This window comes from Peromyscus leucopus, unplaced genomic scaffold, assembly GCF_004664715.2.
Source record: "Peromyscus leucopus breed LL Stock unplaced genomic scaffold, UCI_PerLeu_2.1 scaffold_338, whole genome shotgun sequence".
Classification (NCBI taxonomy): Eukaryota; Metazoa; Chordata; class Mammalia; order Rodentia; family Cricetidae; genus Peromyscus; species Peromyscus leucopus.
The window spans coordinates 4,914-11,151 of NW_023505220.1; the positions used below are offsets into that span (position 1 = coordinate 4,914).

Below are 6,238 nucleotides of genomic sequence, written 5' to 3' on the forward strand. Positions count from 1 at the left end.
TCCATCAAGCTGCACTTGACCTTGTGGTCCTGGGCACCACTCCAGGTTCTCATATGGGCAAGGCAAGTGCTCCTAATTCTAAGATTCTTAAGATTTAATACTTAGATATATTATTATACTTCAATTAAAAAACATTTTGAGAGAGGGTTTCCTTTACCATAGACTGGCCTCAAACCATGTGGCTGAAGATAGCCTTGAATTCTGATCACTCTGGTTCTCCTGTCTTCACCAACCAAGTGCGTGGGTTGTAGGTGTGCACCACCACGTCTAGCTTATGCACTGCTGAGGACTGAACCTCTAAGGCATGCTAGGCAAAACAAACACTCTACAACCGAGCCATATTCAATTAAAAACTTTATTTCAGTAAAGTTTTTAATTAAAAAATAAATGTGGGGCTTGAGAGATGGCTCAGAGGTTAAGAGCACTGACTGCTCTTCCAGAGTTCCTAAGTTCAATTCCCAGCAACCACAAGGTGGCTCACAACTGTCTGTAATGAGATCTGGCGCCCTCTTCTGGCAGGCAGGAATACATGCAAACAGAACACTGTAAACATAATAAATAAATCTTTAAAAATAAATAAATAAATGTGAGGCTGGGAGTTTGGCATGCCCAAGCCATGGCTTCCATCCCCAAATCACACCTATAAAGAGCAAAAGAAGTCAGGTGTGGTAGAGCACGCCTTTAATCCATCAGCACTCAGGAGGCAGAGGCAGGGAGTTGTCTGTGACTTTGAGGCCAGCCTGGTCTACATAGTGAGTTTCAGGTCAGCCAGAGCTACATACGAAACCCTGTTTCAAAAACAAAAGCAAAAAAAAAAAAAAAAAAAAAATTGCACCAGGCTGGAAACGATCAACTGTGATTGGAAACAGGAGCTTATCATCAGAAGAGGGAAAAGGAACATCCCTTTATCCCTTTACCTTTCTGGTCCTGTGTAAGTTCTGTGGTCCAGCCTGGCCTTGGCCTCTTGGATGCTGAGATTCTGAACAGGCAGCACCGTGATCAGCCCCCTGAGTGTACACAGATAAACACCAAATCCTGTTACTCACAGTTCTCTGCAAGACTCTGGATGCAGAGATGTATGGAGCACACAGCTGTCACCGCTGCCAGAACAGGACGGGTTAAAACTGCTCCTACTGCTGATGAACATCGGGGGTTTGGCTCGTGTGATGTTTTTCAGTGAAGTTGGCTTCCATTTTGACCTCAGCAATGAGGTTGGTATCTCCTAGTTCCGGACTGAAATGACAGCCATGCTTCTTGCTTTCCAGCCCTCTGCAGATGTGTCTCAGGTCTCCTTTGCCCTGCCTTCATTCCTCTGGTAGTGTAATTCAAGATGTTGGCCGTCTCTCAGACGCAGGTGTTAGGAAGGGGATGTCAGGGTAGTTACAGCTGTGGTCCAGCAAGTCCAACAATGGCCGTCTCGTGATGGAAGGTCCAAGAATCCAGTGGCTGTTCATTCCGAGAGGCTGGATGTCTCAGCTGGTCTTTAGTGTGCGTGCGTGCGTGCGTGCGTGCGTGTGTGTGTGTGTGTGTGTGTGTGTGTGTGTGTGTGTGAATCCCAAAAAAGTAGGCTCTAATGGCAGTGAAGGACCACCTCAACAGCTGGATACATGAACATATCAGTGAGAGCAAGGGCAAGCAGGCCCAAAGCAAAGGTTTCTTTCTTCTCTGTCCTTTACATAGGCTGCCATGAAAAGGTGAGGCCAGATTTAGGGTGGGACTTCCCGCTTCATGATCCAAGTAACCAAAAATCCCTCACAGGGTCTGTCGGTCCAGCTGTTAGTTAGTTAGTTTGTTAGTTAGTTTGTTTTTTAAAGATTCATTTATTATGTATACAGTGTTCTGCCTCCAGGCCAGAAGAGGGCACCAGATCTCATTACAGATGGTTGTGAGCCACCATGTGGTTGCTGGGAATTGAACTCAGGACCTCTGGAAGAACAAGAGTGCTTTTAACCGCTAAGCCATCTCTCCAGCCCCCTGTTTTTGTTTTTTTGTGACAGGATTTCTGTGTAGCTGTGGCTGTCCTGGAACTCACTCTGTAGACCAGGCTGGTCTGGAACTCAAGAGATGTACCTGCCTCTTGCTCCCAAGTGCTAAGATTAAAGGTGTGCACCATCACTGCCTGGCTTAAAAGTAATTTTTTTAAAAAAAAATCGAAGCACTGAATAAAGTTCAAAATCATCTCACTATTTCAAACTTTTCTCAGTTCTCAAAAACAGAAAGGTTGTAACATGCTTACCTAGAAGGGCAGAGCCGCCAGGATGAAGGCCGATTTTCCAGGGTAATGTGCACCCATTGCATTCCAGGTGCCCTGAAACATCTCCACACTCTGGAAACTCAGTTTTGTAATTTGTGGTAGTAGGGGAGTATGTTCCCACCTTCTCCTGAAAAGAAATTGTAGTATCTGTCAATTCATTTGATTAAAAAGCATTAGGCAGGGCTGGGCATGGTAGCACATATCTTTAATCCAGTACTGGGGCAGTGTGCAGGCACATATGAATTTTGATGCCAGCCTGGCCTTCATAGCAAGTTAGGATAGCCTGGGCTACATAGTGAGGCCCTGAGTTTGATCAATGACACTGACAGAGGATTGATCTCCACAATATATAAAGAACTCAAGAAACTAGACATCAAAGCATTGAACAGTCCAATTAAAAAATGGGCTAAAGAGCTAAACAGAGAATTCACAAAACAAGAACTACAAATGGCTGAAAGACATTTAAAGAAATGCTCAACATCCTTAATCATCAGAGAAATGCAAATCAAAACGACTCTGAGATACCACCTTACAACTGTTAGAATGGCTAAGATCAAAAACACCAATGACAACCAATGTTGGAGAGGATGTGGAGCAAAGGGAACACTCCTCCACTGTTGGTAGGAATGCAAACTTGTACAACCACTGTGGAAATCAGTATGGCGGTTTCTCAGAAAATTAGGAATCGAACTACCTCAAGACCCAGCCATCCCACTCTTGGGCATCTACCCAAGGAATGCTGATTTTATACCATAAAGATACATGCTCAGCTATGTTCATAGCAGCACTATATTTGTAATAGCCAGAACCTGGAAACAACCTAGATGTCCATCAACGGAAGAATGGATGAAAAAAATGTGGTACATATACACAATGGAGTACTACTCAGTAGAGAAAAACAATGAAAGCATGAAATTTGCAGGCAAATGGATGGAACTAGAAAAAAATCATCCTGAGTGAGGTAACCCAAACCAGAAAGACAGTTATGGTATGTACTCACTCATTGGTGGATTCTAGATATAAAATAAAGAACAATCAGACCACAAAAAAAAAAAAAAAATTTAGAAATAAAAAAAAAAAGTCACCATCCCCCACCCCACCAGGTAAAAAGCTGAAGGAGCCAAAGGTCATCCTAGTGTGGTGGCTTTTCCTGTCAATGCCAGCACTGGGGAAACTGAGGCAGGAGGATCAGCATGAGTTGGAGGGCAGCCTGGGCTACAGTGTAAGACTTGAGGGGGCAGGGGAGAGGGAGAGAGGAAAGAAAGGTCACAGGGCAAATGCTGCTGCTGCTGCTGTTCCCAGAGTTGAAGAAAGAGACAGGCAGATGCAGAGAGCTCCCAAATGCAAACACTTTGGGGGAACCAGGGCTGGGCTAGGAAAAACCTAACTCTGTTTAGGACAAGGTGGTCTCCTGTGGCCCAGGCTGGCCTTGAACTCCAGGTACAGCTGAGGACGACCTTGCACTCCTGGCCCCCCTTCCCCAGGGCAGGGGTTCTAGGTGTGCACCAGCCCTCCCCTTCCCCAGGGCGGAGGTTCTAGGTGTGCACCAGCCCTAGGTGTGCACCAGCCCCCCTTCCCCAGGGTGAGGGTTCTAGGTGTGCACCAGCCCCCCTTCCCAGGGTGGGGTTCTAGTGTGCACCAGCCCCCTTCCCCAGGGCGGGGGTTCTAGGTGTGCCAGCCCCCCTTCCCAGGGGGGGGTTCTAGGCCCAGCCCCTTCCCAGGGTGGGGGTTCTAGGTGTGCACCAGCCCCCCTTCCCCAGGGCGGGGGTTCTAGGTGTGCACCAGCCCCCCCTTCCCCAGGGCGGGGGTTCTAGGTGTGCACCAGCCCATCTGTTTTATTCGGCTCTGGAGTGTGAACCCAGAGCTTTAGTGCACTCAGTAAGCACTCTACCAACTGAGCTACATCCAACAGCTCTGAAAACCCACCCTTGAATAGAGTTGCTTCAAGCAAGCAGCTGAGAGAGCTAATTGTTTGGAGGAGGGGCAGCCAGCCTCCCTTCCAGATGTTGTAAGGTAGTCACCGGACAAAACTGCTCGGACTCAGGTTTAAACCAATAGAAAGCCTTTATTAGCAGGCCGGTGACCACACTGGGTGCTCAGGGTCCCAGTGTAGCTCTGAGCCTTTCTGGGGTGAACTTTTACGCACAAAAATCATGTTCTGGATTGACATACTTCAGTTAACAACAGTTATCCAGAAGTGGAACTAGAGAAGCCAAAAAGCAAGGTTAGTACATCTAAAGACTTTCCCAGAACGATGGACTTTGACAGATTAGGGCTTTGTTTTCATTTTGGCAGATGATGGTGCTGTCTAGGTGCTGAGTTTTACAGCCTGAATGGCACTTCCATCATGGAGTCGGTTGTGCTAAGGTCTGGGACCCTGTTATACACTTTCATGAGATTTTCTTCCAGGAGCTCTAGCAGGTCCTCACAGAGGAAAAATGGACTTCTTCTTCTGGCAGAGGCGTGGAGAAGGAACCTTGACCATGCTGAGCATCAGTTCTCAGCACACCCTGAAGAGAAACCTTTTATCCAAGTGGAGCCTAAGCTGCTGGGATTTCATCGGTTGAGCACAACCCACATGAGAGAAGGGAAATAGCCCAGAGACCCTTCCAGACATCCGAAACTACCTGAGGGGAAGGGGAACTGAGACACATTGCTGAGGCTCATGGTCAGGGCCACGGGCTCACTAATGCCTGAGAGATCATCAGAGGGTGTAGGAATAACTCCATATTGGAAAAGCTTGTTAACCTAATAGTTCACGGGTAACATCACAGAAAACAGGGGTGGTACAAGCAGCTGTTCAGCAGCCTGATTGATTTCTCTCTCTCTTTTTTCTTCTTCTCTCTTTTCAAGACAGGGTTTCTCTGTGTAGCCCTAGCTGCCCTGGAACTCATTCTGTAGACCAGGCTAGCCTTGAACTCACAGAGATCCATCTGCCTCGGTCTCCTGAGTGCCGGGATTAAAAGTGTACGCCACCACTGCCTGGCTGCAGCCTTCTTTCTTGTGCTTAGGTGACAGGAGACAGAGTTGTTAATGTGAAGCTTCAAATGGCCTTCTCAACTAAGAAAAAACCGAGTCACAAAAATTCCTGGAGTTCTGGATATCGTCAACAGGAGAAAGCTTTATGAAGCCCTCAGCCTGCAATCAAAAGTGTGTGTGTGTGTATGTGTGTGTGTGTGAACATGAATGTGGAAGCCAGAGGTTAATGTGTGTTCCTCAATCACTAGTTTTTAAATTACATCTGTTTATTTGTGTGTGTGTGTGTGTGTGTGTGTGTGTGTGTGTGTGTGTGTGTGTGTAACACATGTGCATGGTCACATGTGGAGGTAAGAGGATAATTTAACTGAACCCAAATCCTCTGCAAGAGAAGTACATCTCTGGACTGCTGAGCCATCTCTCCAGCCCCCACCATCTTTTTTGTTTTGTTGGGTGTATTTTTTGAGACAGTGTCTCTCATCGAGTCTGGTACCCAGCTCTCCTGCAGACTGGTCGGTCAGTGACCCCAAAGACCCTCCATGTCCATCCCCCACCGTTGGTATTCCTGGCATGTACTCTGGGCTTGGTTTACAGGGGTTCTGGGGACTGAACTCAGATCTTCACACTGTGCTGGCTAAGCCATCTCCCCAGCCTGTGGGCGACTCTTCTCTCACATTGTGCATGCAGTTTGCTTAAATCCTTTTCTCTCTCTCTCTCTCTCTCTTCTCTCTCTCTCTCTCTTCTCTCTCTCTCTCTCTCTCTCTCGTTTTCTGAGACAGGGTTTCACTGTGTAGCCCTGGCTGTCCTGGAATTCCCTCTGTAGACCAAACTGACCTGGAACTCACAGAGATTCACTTGCCTCTACATCCCAAATGCTGGGATTGAAAGTGAAAGTGTAAACCACCACTGCCTGGTGCTTAAATCTCCTGTAACTACTTTTAAATTCTCCTGTAACTACTTAGCAATAAGAAGGAATAAATTATTGATACAGTCTTATGTGAATGAATG

General features: G+C 46.8%; 1 non-coding gene across 1 annotated transcript; it reads left to right on the forward strand.

The window, feature by feature from the left end:
• Window positions 1-2,228: 2,228 nt before the first annotated feature.
• On the forward strand, window positions 2,229-2,384 carry LOC114697264. The gene has a single exon (XR_003735135.1). It is a non-coding gene; the product is annotated as a U1 spliceosomal RNA (small nuclear RNA).
• The last annotated feature ends 3,854 nt before the right edge of the window (window positions 2,385-6,238 follow it).